Source organism: Falco cherrug (genome assembly GCF_023634085.1).
Source record: "Falco cherrug isolate bFalChe1 chromosome W unlocalized genomic scaffold, bFalChe1.pri SUPER_W_unloc_1, whole genome shotgun sequence".
NCBI classification, from domain to species: domain Eukaryota; kingdom Metazoa; phylum Chordata; class Aves; order Falconiformes; family Falconidae; genus Falco; species Falco cherrug.
The window spans coordinates 1013-15801 of NW_026599288.1; the positions used below are offsets into that span (position 1 = coordinate 1013).

At 42.8% G+C, this 14789-nt stretch overlaps 1 long non-coding RNA gene across 1 annotated transcript; it reads right to left on the reverse strand.

Moving 5' to 3' along the window:
• Window positions 1-655: 655 nt before the first annotated feature.
• Window positions 656-11087, reverse strand: LOC129734857 (uncharacterized). Its single transcript, XR_008730418.1, has 4 exons — window positions 10521-11087; window positions 6485-7678; window positions 3024-3212; window positions 656-2024 (listed from the first exon to the last, which is right to left on the reverse strand). It is a non-coding gene; the product is annotated as an uncharacterized LOC129734857 (long non-coding RNA).
• Between the last annotated feature and the right edge of the window lie 3702 nt (window positions 11088-14789).

The window sequence follows — 14789 nt, forward strand, 5'->3', positions numbered from 1 at the left end:
TAGAATGCAGTAATCCTGATAGGTAGCTGTACATTAATAAGTTAGTGATTCACATAACAGTTAACCTTAGTAGGCCCATGTTTGTGATGTGCTGCACATACAGCTTATCCTTCAGGACTGTGTTGTACTGCACAAATTCCTTGGCTGCAGGATAAACTTAGCCTGTTCATTTTAACAGAGGAGCCTGGAGGCGGCATCCACTCGGTTCTGGCAATTACATCACCTGTGTGGCATAGTTTTTATTTAAAAGTACAGAAAAAACATTCTCATGTGAACATTCTTTATGAATAGAGTTGTTTTCTTATAAGAAAATTAAATAATAGCTCAAATAAAAAAAAAGGAGGAGCTCCTTTCCATGGATGGGATGTGCGGTAGGAAAATCCAACCAGGGTCCATCAGATGCTGCACAAACATGAGGTTCCCACCATCTGAAGAGATGTATCGTGGTTTAACCCTAGCCAGTGACTAAGCACCACACAGCTGCTTGCTCACACCCCACACACACAGTGGGATGGGGGAGAGAATCAGAAAAGTGAGAAAATTCATGAGCTGATATAAAGACAGTTCAATAGGTAAAGCAAAAGCCGCACATGCAAGCAAATCAAAACAAGCAATTCATTCACTACTGACGTGCGGAAAACAGACTTCACAATGATTAGATTGTAAAGTAGGTATGTTTATTCAGCGCTGGGTGGCACAGGGGTAGTCCCACCAAAATTGTGCATGCCTTTTTAACATTTTCAGACCTATTTATACATGTTACATTTCTTTATCCAAAACCACACATAATACTGATTATATTCTTTATCTAAAACCACACATAATATTGATTATATTCAACCTTCAGGCCACACCTCCACTGCAAAACATAGATTATAATCAGCAAACATGCTATAACAGTAAACATATCTAAGTAACGCCAAGTGACTTTTATGCGAACTCATCATGACATATAACTCTTAGCAACTTAGAGGCATTATATGTGCAGTATTGATTAAGTATGTGCTTGCTTATCAGGCTAGGATGCCTTGGCTCAACTCCCCCCTTTTCTTTTTCTCATGCCCTTTTCTAAGGGCTTTTCTTCTCTTTAAGCATAGTTGAGAACATTTCATTAGTGCAACTGTTTGCCCTTCCTCAACCTTGTATTTTATATGAGGGGTCCAGACCTCAAGCCATGCATCCACCAATACCAAGCACATACTTTCTACAATTATTCCAATATTTTTCATAATTGTTGTCCTCTTATTCGTATCTTCAATTTTCCATCTGATTCACTTGTCCGTTTACTTGGTGCTTTCTTCACCCGTGTGGTGGATCCAAGAGTGTTGTTCCTTGATCTTGATGGCAGTAAAGGTGCTCAGAAGTACTTGAAACGGTCCTTCCCACTGTGGTTACAAAGTCTTTTCTGTAAGAGACTTTATATATACATAGTCTCCTGGCTTCATATTATGCACTGGTTCATCAAGGCCACTTCCCCAGGCCCCAATCACATGTTTTCAGATTTTATTTAATTGTTTCCCTAGTGCTATCATATTGACGTGCGGAATTAGACTCTATAACTCGAAAGTTATAAAGTAGGTATGTTTATTGCGCGCAGATGCACGGGGGATCGCTCCTCCACAAGCGTGCATGCCTGAAGTGAGGAACCATCTCACATTTATACAATAAAACAAATGAATATTCAGATAAAGCCTATACATATTCGTTACCTAAACCCGCTTCGTACGTTAATTAGCTTATCAGTCCTTTGCCTGGAATGTGGTGGTCTTGCAGGTTTGTAGGTGATTCATGTCCTTGTGACCATCTGATCGTCTCCTTGCGTCTCCAGCAAGGAGCGGTCTTCTCCAGCAAGGAGACTTAGCACTCCCTCCCTCTAGATAGCATTGGAATATCTCTCATCCTTTTCTCATTCTTTTTTAAATAGCCCCTTTGTTAGAGGAGGAAGGGCAGGCATCTCCCCTTTGTTAGAGGAAGAAGGGCAGGCGTCTCCTCAAAAATGTAGGCGTCTCCTCAAAGCTGTGTGCCTATGTGACCAGACACCACACCCATGACCAGTCACCATACCCACATTCCTTGAGCAGACATATACAATCACAAACGATGTCCATTGTCCCCATTTCACACTATTTCTCCATATCAATATAAGAGGTTATAACCTTGTCTCCTGATTGGATAGATATTCCTCTCTGTATCGCATATGGTTGTCCATATAAAACTTCAAATGGACTCATTCCCTCCTTAGTTCTAGGTTTTGTCTGTATTCGTAAAAATGCTAAAGGTAGAGACTGGGGCCAGGCTAAGTTTGCCTCTTGCCCTAATTAAACAATCTGTTGTTTAATCAAATGATTCATCTTTTCCACTTGCCCACTTGACTGTGGGTGATATGGAGTGTGTAGTTGCCAGTCTATACCCAAATAATGGCTAACTTGTACTATTTTGTAAATAAAATGTGGTCTCCTATCTGATGGAATAACTGCTGGGACCCCGAATCGTGGTATAATTTCCTGTACAATTATTTTAGCTACTTCCCTTGCCTTTGCTATTCTAGTTGGAAATGCTTCTGTCCAACCTGAAAAGGTGTCTGTTAACACCAATAAATAATGATACCCCCCCTTTCTTGGGAGTCCAGTAAAGTCAATTTGCCATTGTTGTCCAGGTCCATTACCTTTCCCAATTTGCCTCATCTCTAATTTGGGAATGCTTTTAGGATTGGTCTGGAGGCATATTTCACATTGTTGAGTTACCTGCCTTATTGTAGTATATAAATTCCTGGCCACAATTTCACTGATTAGGTGTTTATATAAAGCCTCGGCTCCCCAATGTCTTTTCCTATGCTCTTCCCATATTAAAGGCCACAGTAAGTAAGAGGGAATAATTAATTTTCCCTGTGGGGTATAGGCCCACCATTCTTTGTTATATGAGCCCTCTAAATCCGTAATAAGTTTTTGATCTTCCTTAGTATATCCTGGTTTTCTTTTTAGGGAAATTTGTCTGTCAGGGATTAAAGCCCCCTCTATCTTTACCTTTATTTTGGCCACTTGTTTTGCCTCTCTGTCGGCCAACTCATTCCCTTTTTCCAAATCCAACTGGCGTCCAAACAGGGACCCATTAAGTTGCTTAAATGCGGTTCACTTAAATGCAGAAGTCTCTGTGCATCGGACCTGAAGGGAAGTTGTCTGATTAGGGAGCTGGAGGTCAGAGGCAGGCGGAACCTGGAAGGTGAAAAGCGGAGTCCAGAGTTCGGTGTAGACCTGCAGATCGTACCCCTGCCGAGGTAAGACTGCGACGAATAAAAAGCGGCAGGGCTCTCCGCTTATACCCTCTCTGAGAGAGGGGGGAGACCTAACAAAGACCTCGACAAAAAAAAACACGTGGCAGGGCTCTCCGCTGATACCCTCTCTGAAAGAGGGGAGGGCACTCAGGAAGACCGCGATGGAATTAGATGCGGCAATTAAGCTTTTAACTAGTATACTCTTTAAGAGAGGTGAGAGCACTAGAGAAACAGAAATGGAGGCTTTAGTTCGCTGGGCATGAAAAAAGGATAAGATTCCTGAGCCCACATTATTGTTTAGTATTATGGAACGGAGAGAAGTGGGAAATTGTCTCTGGGATACTATGATCGAGGGAGGTAAAGGAGGAAAAGAAGCTAAAACGTTAGGAGCTACGTGGCGGTCTATAATTAACACTCTGGAAACTATGAAGGTGGAAAAAAAAAGTGGTGGCAGCAGCTATAGAAGCGTTGGGGGGAGATGTGGTAGAAAAGCCAACAGAGCAGAAGGGTGATTCACCTAAGCCTTCTCTCTTGGCTACATTTTTCGGAGTTGGGCATACTCGTCCTATGAAGGGTATGTCAGCCTCTGTGTGTTCAACAGTGTAGGAGTTTTTAGATAAGACAGCGGACAGACCGGAAGTTACTCCTCAGGGGTCTGTTGTAACTGAGCAGAAACCGGAAGAGCCTGTTGAGCCTCCCCAGGAAGGAGGAGCAGCGAGTCCTGCTGCACCAATTGGAGCTGTGGGTGGAGCAAGACCAAAATGGAGGGTGGCTACAGCTCGTAGGTTAAATCAGGGGGGTCAAAAATGCTGTGCAATGTCGTATCCTCCTCTTCCTGAAACATCATCAGACGAATTTGAGGAGGAAGGCGGGGAGAAGCTTTGTGATAACAATACAGAGAAATCCTTACAGGAAGTAATAGATAAATTAAGAAACCTGAAAAAGCAAGTTGAAATGAACCTGCCTACTACTTCAATCCCTGTAGTTCCTCCAGTTAACCAAACTACCCCTCCGATGCTGAACTCGAGAAAAGATCCAATTCTACAGCGTTGGTCCGGTGGTGTTTGTGATGCTATTTTGGAGGGTGACTGGGAGGTGACTAGCTGGTTAGCTTGTCCTGTAGTGGTTAATAATCTTGGTGCACATAATTGGGACATGATTTATGGAAGGTTAATGATCAAATTTTAGCGATGGGAGTGTTGCAACCTGGTCTTCCACCTTTTATGATGATCCCTCAGAACTGGCAAAATTGTTGTGATAGACTTGAAAGACTCTTTCTTTACGATTCCCTTACACCCTGATGACACGCAAAGAGCCTCACTAACGATGATTTGCAACCGTTCCGATCCTGGTTGCATGGCACCAAAGCCAACAGTCCCCGAACTTGTTCACCAGAACAGCGGTCTGCCCTAGAAGTTATGTCCTGCAAGATTCAGACTGGCTGGTGTGGTCGCCGATTGGTGAATCATCCGTTATCTTGTTTGGTTTGTAATGTTGCCACTTCACCTTTTGCCCTTATTTTACAGTGGCAAAAGAAAAAAGGGGAAAATACGGCAATCGTTTTAGAGTGGTTGTTTTTGCCATTGCAACCCAGACATCGTATTTTAAGTCGTCCTGAAGCATTAGCGGCCTTGGTGAGAAAAGGAAGAGACAGGATTATTGAAATTGATGGGACTGAACCAGCAGATATCAGTATTCCAGTCGTGGTGATGATTATGAGTGGCTCCTGAGACATTCAACAGCCTTACAGTGTAGGGCAAGGCCTCAAGGAGGAGAGTCTGAGCACTGTTAGTTTGATGGGCATAAGCCCTGGGAACAAAGGAACAAGTTAACAGCAGACTCTTGAGCCATAGTGGTTGAGATGCCAACCCGATGGACAAAAGAGGGACATACAGCAAGATAAGGGAAGGGATAGTGCTGATAAGGAACTTTGTTATTCATGAAAGTCAAATAGGAAAAAAACTCCTAATCTTAGAATAAAGATTGTTGCTAAGATAAGATAGACTAATCAGTACCTATTGTTTAAATGATGTGTCTTAGAAGATAACCGATCTGTGTAGTTCATGCTTAAGATTTAATCAATCAGTGTCTAACATGTAGAAGGTAGAAACATATATTAATGTAAAAGAATCACTAATAAATTGACATCTTGCTTGCATCAAGCTACGTCCCGTCTCTTCATTCGCCGCAAATTGGTGACCGCGATGTGATCTGGTTAAAAGTTTGCTTTTTAGGGAAATTTGTCTGTCAGGGATTAAAGCCCCCTCTATCTTTACCTTTATTTTGGCCACTTGTTTTGCCTCTCTGTCGGCCAACTCATTCCCTTTTTCCAAATCCAAGCTCACTTTCTGGTGTGCCTTTATATGCATGATTGCTATTTTCTTAGGGAGTTGGATAGCTTCTAATAACTTCAGGATCTCTTCTGAATGTTTAATGTTTTTCCCTAGAGAATTTAACAGTCCTCTCTCCTTCCAAATTGCTCCATGTGCATGTACTACTCCAAAAGCATATTTTGAGTCAGTATAAATGTTCACAACTTTACCTTGGGCCAATTCCAGGGCATGAGTTAGGGCAATTATTTCTGCCTTTTGTGCAGAAATGTGTGGAGTGGCAGGAAGAAAACGGGCATATTATGAGCAATCCAGACTGAATAACTTGGTTGTAATAATAGGCTGCAGGTCTAACAAGCTGCAGGTGTTGTGAAGGACATATGCAAGGCCAAGAGGCCAAGGGAGACAAAGAAACTGTGTATTCAGAGAGACATAAGAGCAAACTCGGGCCGCGGGCCGGATACGGCCCCCCAGGGTCCTCAATCCGGCCCCCGGTATTTACAGACAATCCCCCCCGCCCCCCCCCTTCCACCGGGGGTTGGGGGGGGAAACCAAGCAGCCGCAGATGACTTCCTGCCACTTAATCTGCACGCTGGCCCCCTGTTTAAAAAGTTTGAGGACCCCTGGATAAGAGAGTTGGACAGAAAGATGAGAAAAAGCAGGATGCCTGCATAAAGGGGGAGCAGTGTGTGGGTACCACACCGGGACCAATCATAGGGGAGGTGGAAGCGTGTGAACAAGTAGTTTTAACCTATCACCTTTTGCATAACAAAGCGTGCGTAAACGTGTGTATTTTTAGCTGGGGGTATAAATTGGTGTGAGTCTATTAATAGTATCTGTAGAGTATAAATTGCTGTGAGTCTATTAATAAAGTGGCACTAACCTGATCACATTGGTCGTATAAGTTGTGTCCAAGCCTTCTGCATCAACAGAAGTGTTCGTAGGCAAAGCTCACAATTCTATTACCTCTTCACTGGTAGTGACAGCGTATCCCGTGTGTCGGTTACCGTTTAGCACATAGCTGCTTCTGTCTGTGAACCAGTTTTCCTCCTTTTCAATAGGGCTGTCCTTCAGATCTGGATGGCTTGCATATGTTGCTTCAATGGTTTCTAGGCAGTTGTGGTGTACCGGTTCTCCTATATTTCCGCTGAGAAAAGAGTCTGGGTTGACAATATTAGTGACCACAATTTCCACATCATCCTGTTCTACTAATGTAGCTTGATATCTCAAGAATCTTTGCGGAAAAAGCCAATGTCCACCTTTTGCCTTCAATACTGCTGATACTGTATGCGAAACCAAATCTTTTGCCCTAGAGTAAAATTTCGGGCTTCCTGGATGTTTAATATCGCTGCTGCAACTGCCTGCAGGCATCCAGGCCAACCTTTGGCAGTTGTATCTAACTGTTTAGAAAGATAAGCAACTGCTCATCGGTATGGGCCTAGATTTTGTGCTAATATTCCTAGGGGAATGCCCTGCTTCTCATAAGAGAAAAGAAGAAACAGCTTACATCTGGGAGTCCCAAAGCCGGAGCTGACATCAATGCCTTTTTCAGTGATTCAAAGGCTCGTTCAGTTTCCTTGTTCCATTCAAGATGTTTCTGCTCAGTGGCAGTTAGGGCATACAGTGGTTTAACGAGTAATCCATAGTTATAGATCCACAACCTGCACCACCCCATCATTCCCAGAAGGGTTCTCAATTCTTTTACTGTCTGTGGTTTCTGAATCTGGCAAATTGCTTCTTTACGGGCTTGCCCCAAAGTTCGTTGTCCTGCACTAATTTCATATCCCAAATAATTTACTTTGCACTGTATTATCTGTGCTTTCTTCTTAGATACCTGATACCCCTGGAGTCCCAAGAAATTTAGTAAATTCACTGTCCACATCATACATTCTTCTTCTGTCTTGGTAGCGATTAGGATATCGTCCACATACTGCGACAATTTTCCCTCTTTGGTTGGGGTTTCCCAGGATTTTAAGTCCTTTGCAAGTTGATTGCCAAAAATAGTGGGACTGTTCTTGAATCCTTGCGGCAACATCATCCAAGTGAGCTGTGTCTTTATTCCACTCTTAGGATTTTCCTATTCAAACACAAATAATTTTTGTCTGGCCTCGTGGAGAGGGAGGCAAAAGAAAGCGTCTTTCAAGTCTAAGACAGTAAACCAAGTCAATTTGGGTGTTAGTGTGGTTAAGAATGTACACGAATTTGCCACAACTGGGTAAAGGTCTTCAGTTATTTTGTTTACTGCCCGTAAGTCTTGGACCACTCGATATGATCCGTCAGGCTTCTGGACAGGTAATATAGGGGTATTAAATTCAGACTCACATTCTTTTAATAATCCTAACTGCAAAAATTTCTCTATTACTGGCCAGATTCCTTCTCTATCTTTTTTTTTTAGGAGATACTGTTTAATTCTTACTGGTTTTCGGCCTTCTTTAATTTTTACTTCAATAGGTAAAGCATTATTTGCTCTTCCAGGTGTATAGGTAGCCCATACCCCTGGGTACACTTGATTTAGAACTTCATCATTAATTTTTCCTTCTAAGAAACGACTGGTTAATTTTAGGCTTAATATTTGAATATATTGTTGATCTTTTACTTCTAAAGTAATTTTTCCTTTTTCAAATTCAATTTTTGCTCCCAATTGTTCCAACAAATCTCTCCCCAAAAGCTCCTTCAGAGAGTTAGGCATATTTGAAAATTTATGAATGCCCCATTGCTTGCCCATTTTATATTTTAATGGCTTACAGAAGTATGCCTTTTCACTTTGGCCAGTTGCCCCTTTTACCATAACATAATCATTTCCCAGAGGCATTAGAGCTTGATTCAAAACTGAGTATGTTGCCCCTGTATCTACTAAAAATTCTACCTTTTGTTGTGTTTTCCCTAGCTTAAGTATAAACAGTGGGTCCGCTAGGGTAGATTCCCCAGGTTCCCATCAATCTTCTTTTATATGTGCTATTGTTTTCTGTGACTGTCGGTTCCTGTTCCTCAGGCATTCTTTTTTCCAATGTCCAAACCTTTTACACAATGCACACTGATTTTTTCCTAATCGAGCTGATTGTTGCAGTCACTTTTTCTCCTCTCCTTGTACCACCGCTATTATTCTCCTCTGTCCCTGCCTGTTATTATCTTCCCAATTGCTGAAAACTCGCCAGGCCTCATCCAATAATATCTCCAAGTCCCTACTTTCTGTCATAACCTCTGAAGTTTTCTTCTAATATCAGCTGTAGACTGACCCAAGAATAGTGAGACTAACTGTTGTATCCCCATCTCTGATCCTGGATCTAGAGGTGTGCTATGACGCATTGAATCTCTCAGTTGATCTAAAAATTCGGATGGGGACTCAGAGGGACCCTGTTTAATAGCATACAACGCTGACCAGTTTATAGTTTTAGGGATAGCTCTTTCCATTCCTTTCAAAATCCACTTGTAACATCTCCATATGGACCAATCTGTTTGGGTCCCATTTTGGATCTTGGAGGGGAAAATATTCCTTAACCTCTCCCCCCGTAATTTTATGATGGTCTCCCTTCCAGTCAGGATTATGCTGTTTTATAATAAACTGGAAGTGTTTTGTTACACTTATTGGATCATTTCTATAAACTTTTGCTACTCTTTTCCACTCCTCCAAGTCTGTAGTGGAGAAAGGTACTTTGAGTATCACTGCCCCACCATCAGGCCCCACCGCCTCTCAGAGTGGTGCTTGGACCACAGCCAAGGTCATCTTTTTCCTAGTGCGGGAAGATACGGGGCTGTCCAGGGGAGTGAGAGTTCTATCTGAGTCCACATCCTGCCCCTGTAGTCGAGGGGGAGGCTTAAATAGGTCAGTTAAATCTTGTTCTGATGCCTGGCGAATTTTAGCCATTTTAGTAAACCTTTGACCAATGCTGCAAGCTGAACACCTTTTCAATTTGCCTTTAAACTCTTTGTTATTCTCTTGCTCGAGTGTGAGTACCAGGGGATCTTGTGGGGGTACCATTCCACAGTCCCTTTGCCACTCTGGATTGTTCCAGAGGGTGAAAAACATATCTGCATATGAGACCTCATCCCATTTTCCTTCTCTCCTTAGAAATAACAGTTGTAACAGAGTATTATAATCTATGGTCCCATTGAATGGCCACTTAGTATCACCTTCTAGTTTGTATAGTGGCCACCATTGATTGCAATATTTGATAAGAACCTTTTTACTTTCTGTTCCTCCAGATCGAATGATATCTTTCCGATGATCTAGTACACAACCCAAGGGGCTCTTTTTCAATATTCCTCCCCCTTGGTTATTTCCCATCTCTTATTAGTTTAGATCAGTTATTTCTTTTTGCAAGTTTCCACGCAAATCACTTTTTACACTTTTTTATAGTTCTTACCCCTTAGATATCACAATTATATTAATCCAGTTACTAGTTCAATTCCTTCCAAATTGGACAACACTTAGGGTCCGATTCCTTAATCATCCAAAAAGTCACAACTAACATACATAAGCAAATAATTGTTATTAACAAATATAACTCGGTTTCCATGCATACAATTATATATTTTAGATTTCTTACCACCTTTCCTTATGTGTTTTTATGCCAATTTTCCGCATTGATCTAGTTGCTCTATTCAGCAGCTGCAAACAGAAATTATCCAAGCTCAATTGCGAGGAGGTCCCACCTACCCTTCACCTGTCTCTTATATACCAGTCGTTGACAGGTCCATCCTGTTTCTTAATAATAAGATGCGGTGGCAACCCCGGATTTGCTCGATCTACCCTCAACATTGCTAGCAGCCCCTCTACCAGCCAGCAAATCCTTTACCAAATTCTCAGAATACTCCTTTTGCACGGGTTTTGCACTGCACGCCAAAAGTCTTTGTGCGATTTACCAGCCACCCCTACTAGCCACGCGTACAGCTTATAGGCTTCTATTTTAAAAACATACCGTTTTATTCCGCAGTTTCAGGAGATCTTTGTCTGTTCCCACAGTAATTGGCCAGCAGCAGAGGCTCCACCGAGGAAGTTGCTCAGGGCGCACTCAAGAGCGTCTGTTCCACAGCCGGTTTTGCAGTCGAGCAGAGAGTCCTCCTGGCTGGCTTGCCAAAACTGATGTGAAGAAAACAGACTTCACAATGATTAGATTGTAAAGTAGGTATGTTTATTCAGCGCTGGGTGGCACAGGGGTAGTCCCACCAAAATTGTGCATGCCTTTTTAACATTTTCAGACCTATTTATACATGTTACATTTCTTTATCCAAAACCACACATAATACTGATTATATTCATTATCTAAAACCACACATAATATTGATTATATTCAACCTTCAGGCCACACCTCCACTGCAAAACATAGATTATAAGTAATCAGCAAACGTGCTATAACAGTAAACATATCTAAGTAACGCCAAGTGACTTTTATGCGAACTCATCATGACATATAACTCTTAGCAACTTAGAGGCATTATATGTGCAGTATTGATTAAGTATGTGCTTGCTTATCAGGCTAGGATGCCTTGGCTCACTACTTCCCATCAGCAAGCAGGTTTTCAGCCATCTCCAGGAAAGCAGGGCTCCGTCATGCATAGTGGTTACTTGGTGTCGTGGTTTAACCCCAGACGGCAACCAAGCACCACGAAGCTGCTCGCTCACTCCTCCTCAAACAGAGGGATGGGGAGGAGGATCCTTAAGGAATGTAAAACTCAAGAGTTGAGATAAGAACAATTTATTAGGCAAAGCAAAAGCCGTGCATGCAAGCAAAGCAAAACAAGGAATTCATTCACTACTTCCCATGGGCAGGCAGGTGTTTGGCCATCCCCAGGAAAGCAGGGCTCCATCATGCGTAACGGTTACTTGGGAAGACAAATGCCATAATGCCAGATGTCCCCCCCTTCCTTCTTCCCCCAGTTTATATACTCAGCATGAAGTCATATGGTATGGAATACCTCTTTGGGTAGCTTGGGTCAGCTGTCCTGGCTGTGTCCCCTCCCAATTTCTTGTGCCCCTCCATCCCTCTGGCTGTCAGGGCCCAAGAAACAAAAAAATCCTTGACTTAGTATAAACATCACCCAGCAACAACTAAAAACCTCAGTGTCCTATCAACATTTTTGTCACATCATAGCCAAAACACAGCACTGTACCGGCTACTAAGAGGAAAGTTAACTCCATCTCAGCCAAAACCAGGACACTCGGCAAGACAAACGCCATCACTCCATTTCTTCTTCTTCCCCCACCTTTATATACTCAACCTGATGTTCTATAGTATGGAATATCCCTTTGGCTAGTTTGGGTCAGCTGACCTAGCTGTATCTCCTCTAAATTTCTTTTGCATTTCTTTTACATTATCCAGTAACAACCAAAACCATCAGTGTGTTATCAACATTATTCTCACATTAAATCCAAAACACAGCATTGTACCAGCTACTAAGAGGAAAATGAACTCTATCCCAGCCAAAACCAGAACAGATGTAAGATTTACTTGCTGTCTATATTCCTCTTCTTATTCTGTCTTATTAAAACAGCTCTTTTATTAAGCCATTTGCTTTTGAGCTGTGTTGGGTTGACCTTGGTTGGCCTCCAGGTGCCTACGAAACCACTCTATCACTCCCCCTCCTCAACAGGACAGGGAGAGAAAATGCAACAAAAAGATCATGAGTTGAGATAAGGATAGGGAGGTCACCCAGCAATTGCCCTCATGGGTAAAACAGACTTGACTTGGGGGAAGTTAATTTAATTTATTGCCAATTAATAACAGAGTAGGACAGTGAAAACTAAAAAAGAAACTAAATACACCTTTCCTCCTACCCCCACATGCTTCCTGGGCTCAACTTCACTCCTGACTTCTCTACATCCTCTCTATGAGCAGCACAGAAGGATGGGGAATGGGAGATACAGTCATTTCATTACGCGTTGTCTCTGCCACTCCTTTCTCCTCACACTCTTCCCCTGCTCCAATGTGGGGTCCCACCCATGGGATACAGTCCTTCACAAACCCTCTAACATGAGTCCTTCCTACAGGCTACAGTTCTTCACAAACTGCTCCAGCGTGGGTAATTTCTGAAAAGTACAGTCCTTCAGGAACAGTCTGCTCCAATGTGGGTCCCCCACAGGGTCATAGGTCCAGCCAAAGGACCTGCTTCTGCCTGGGTGTCTCTCCATGGGGCCACAGTTCCTGCCAGGAGCCTGCTCCAGTGCAGGATTTCCATGGGGTTACAGCTTCCTTCAGAGCACATTCACCTACTCTGGTGTGGGGTCCTCCACCAGCTGCAGGTGGATATCTGCTCCACTGTTAACTTCCATGGGCTACAGGGGGACAACCTGCTTCACCATGGTCTTCACCACAGGCTGCAGGGGAATCTCTTGGTGCTTGGAGCACCTCCTCCCCTCCTTCTTCACTGACATTTGTAGGACAAGGCCTCAAGGACAAGAGTCCAAGTACTGATAGCCTGATGAATAGAGACTTGTTAGAACTTGTAGGGCACAAGCCCTGGGAACAAAGGAACAAGCTAACTGCAGACCCCTGAGCCTTTACAGTTGAGGAGGCAACCAGACGGACAGAGAAACAAGTAGCCAGATAAGGGAACGGATGGCACCGATATGTAATCAAGAAAGCCGCGTAGAAAGAAACTCCCTAACCTTGGAATAGAAATTATTGCTATGTCAAGATAAACTAGTAAGTTCCTACTGTTCTAACGGTGTGCCTTAAATATCAACCAATCAGTGTTTTTTACGCTTAAGATTTAACCAATCAGTGTGTAATATGTAGAAGGTAGAAACGTATATAATTGTAAGAAAATCACTAATAAAGGGACATTTGCTTGCATCAGGCTGCGTCCCGTCTCTTCATTCGCCGCAGACATTGGTGTCTGCATGGTTGTTTCTCTCACATTTTTATTGCTCCTCTCTTCTGGCTGCTGTTGTGCAGCATTTTTTACCCTTTCTTAAATATGTTATCACAGAAGCCGTACCACCATTGCTGATTAGCTCAGCTTTGGCCAGTGGCAGGTCCATCTTGGCTGGAACTGGCTCTGTCTGACATGGGGGCACTTTAAGGTATCTTTTCACAGAAATCACTCCTGGAGCCCCCTGCTACCAAAACCTTGCCACATAAACCCAATACATGGGCCTTTCTTACTGAGATCCAGAAAGAACCTTGTACCATCTTTTTCTCTCTACTCTTCCCTGACCTCCAGTGCAGAACAGTTAGTTCAACCCAGTTGAAACAGTTCTTCTAAAGGAAAGTCAGAAAATATCAGCATTATCCATCAAAATTCAAAATACCCATGTGACCCATTCTCACTGGGTAAATGTTTCAGTGGAAAGTATTAGCCATTCTTAAAGTTCAGAAAGAAATTATTTCCACTGAGTTTAACTCTTTATTACTTGCTGGGGCAGGACATTTTTTTTTTTTTTCATCATGCAGTAGACACACCACTGTTCCTGCTGTAATTGTGTGTAGAGAAAACTGAAAATGGAAAAGCATACTAATTCTCTCAAAGGTCAGGAAATCAATGGGGAATGGTCACATTTCACATGTGGGATCAGCATATCACACAGCAATTTCAGATTTGTGCCAGCTACAGCACTGATTTTTTTTGCATTGTAACTGCTGATGCTCCACAAGCTAGACCAAAGCTGTCAAATTAATTTATCAAAGAGGCTAGAGTGATATAGGGAGGAACTGGCCTTGTCTCCACGTAATTGCAAGGATGTGAAGTATACACAATGCCAATTCACTCAAGTCTTACCTTTGGAAACTTGCCTGACAATAGGCAGCTTATGGCTATCATGTATTTATCATACTGTCAGAAGGGCTAACTGATGTCTTCTATAGCAGAGTCCAACACTGCTGACTGTCTGAAAATCAGTGAAAACATTTCTTAGATACTTTGAAGAAAGGAGCTTCTCTGCCCAGTGTCTTCCTATTAATAAAATCCCCATTCATCCACACAAGGCTGCCGAGTGGGAAGATGATATTGGCCATGCATCCTACAGAGTGGAGAGGGAAGCATGACATGCAGGTGAGCCACCCTCACCGGCTATGTGGTTAGCACAGGTGCAGTCAGGTCCAGGAACAAGTAGCAAAAGTGCTTTGACTGGCCTCTGTTGCAGCAAATAAAACAGGAGGGCAAGGGCATCTGTTCCCCCTGGCACAGACAGAGACAGTATTAAGACCCAAAAGATCAAATGTTGAGCTGAGATAGGAAGCCAGTGTAAA